The following is a 2497-nucleotide window of genomic DNA, read 5'->3' as shown; positions in this document are numbered from 1 at the left end:
AAGTACAGCAGTACTGCTGGAGGTTTTAAACAATGTGCCCACTCAATGTCCGCTCTATTACACACTACTACCTACAGTAGATGTAGAGAAGTCAAAAGAAGCTGCACAGTGTGTTGATCATCCTCTAGTCCTTCATCAGTGGTCACAGTGTACTGTCCACAGAATGCTATTGGCTGGGTATTTTAGGTTGGTGGACTATTCTCTGTAAAGCAGTGGCACTGAGGTGTTTAAAAACTCCAGCAGCACTGCTGCATCAGATCCACTTGTACCACAACAGTGCTAAGATTGACCCACAACCCAAAAAACTGCTGCTCTGTGGTGGTGAAAGAGGATAATAAAGCATGCAGAGAAACAGAAGCACTACAGTCTATTATCATAGAACTACAAAGTGTCCTATATGCTTAGTGGAGCTAACACTGTACATGCAATACAAAAATGCAGTATGTGAACATAAACAATATATGTATTGTAATGTAAAGTCTTTATACGTATTGTTCAGTTCAATTAAAATGCTACAACCTTAGGCATTATTCAGGCAATTAAGACAATGAACGCGAGCATTTTCCTGCGTATCAGCGCAAGCTAAACTGCTGCAGTAAATAGCATTTGCAGTCGGACCATTAAAGCACATAAACACTAAAGCACACTGATGGTAGTGGATCTAAATGAGCATGTTAAGCAGCAGGGTTTGCAGCCACAGGCTATGCCACATTTGCATACTAATCACGTGAGAGATAAGGTGACGCCCTCAGCTGTTTGAATAAATTGAACCAATCATTTCGCAAAAGAGGGGGTGGGGGTGCTTAATTATCAACTGCCGAACAAACACTGGAGCTGAGCTGTTGTTCATTTATTTCTGTTATGAATGAATAACAAAAAATGCAGCCTCATGTCTCTACCAGAAAAAGAACAAGCTTTTTTATTTTCTGGCGAAAAACCTACCCTGCCCATTAGTAAAGAATTCGCTCTAAAATGTGGCATTTAAATTTATTTTGAAGTAAGGTTTTTGGTTGTTAGATTGTTAGCTGCTATAGTCGTCAAACTCTTAAGCTTTGAACATGACTTTATTTATATTACTGTATTTTTCGCGCTGGATGTTAATCTACACAGATTTCTCCCCTCAAAATCATTTATTTGGGTAAGTAAAGAGCTTCTGTTTATTTACAATAAGCTTAGATTTCCAATATGTTCTCTGAGGGTGAGTTTTCAGCGAAGTTTCTTCTCCAGCACTAAGGCTGGGTGCAGCAGCATTAGCATTAGCCGCTAACCACAACGCTAGCAGGATGTAAATGCCACCTGATGGCGCTAGACTGAGAAACCCTGAGTGTTCTGATAACCCAGGGCACTATCAGCTAGCATTTCCTCCCACGTAGCTTGTTTTAAAAAAGGAAACACGCAGACTACAGTCCAATATACTTGCCTCTGAATGGCAAAAGAGCTAGTGCTGCAGATAGTGGCTAATGCTAATGCTGCTGCACCAAGCCTTAGTGCTGGAGAAACTTTACTGAAAACTCACCCTATAATGCTGAACCTCAGCGAGTGGCTTTAATGCTCCTTAATTTCTGAATGGTAGAATTCATACATAAGGCACACCAGATTATAAGGCACACTGTTTATTTTTGGGAAAATTAAAGTGCGTCTTATAGTAAAAAAAAATCTTTGCTTAGAATTATAGGCCACTATCCACTATCCAACTGCCTTAACATAATTATATAACATTATAATTAAAAAAATAATTACTGTAACTGTACTGTAACTGTGACTGTTAGCTTTTATAAATGGAGACAGATATCTGACAATGGCAAAATATAAAACTATTATTATTATATCATTATCATATTATTTTTATTTATTTATTTATTTTTTGGGACATTAAACCATCTATGTCATGTCATCTGCTGGTGTTGGTCCACTGTATTATATCACTGTTTTCCAGGAAAATTTTATAGCAATTCATGTTTTCCCTCTGCTGACAACTTTTATGAAGATGCAGATTTAATTTTCCAGCAGGACTTGGCACACTGCCCACACTGCCAAAAGTACCAATTGGTCTCCAATTGGTCAATATTCAAATTTTCTGTGATACTGATTTTTGGGTTTTAATTGGCTGTAAAACATAATAATCAACAATAAAATAAAATAAATAAACAACTAATATTTCACTGATTTTGAACTGAATTATTGAAATAAACAAACGTTTTTTTATGATATTTTATTTTTTAAGATGCGCTAATAAGTTTTGAGTTGTTTAAAAGGCGAGGATGAATATTTTCATTACCTTCTACTGCTGATCTGAGATCAGTTTCAGTCCTCTGGTCCTCCGGATTACGGAGCTGCAACGAAAAACGATAACACTGATCCCAGATCCGGGATTTCACCGCTACCAGACAACCAATGATGGCGCGGGTCCGTGTCTCAGTACACTGCTCGACGAATCAGCGTGAGCTTTCTTTCCGAGTCCGGTTCGCTCCGACCAATAGCAGGAGCCGTTACTCCA

Source organism: Astyanax mexicanus, chromosome 7, assembly GCF_023375975.1.
Source record: "Astyanax mexicanus isolate ESR-SI-001 chromosome 7, AstMex3_surface, whole genome shotgun sequence".
NCBI lineage: Eukaryota > Metazoa > Chordata > Actinopteri > Characiformes > Acestrorhamphidae > Astyanax > Astyanax mexicanus.
This window is presented reverse-complemented; position numbering follows the sequence as displayed.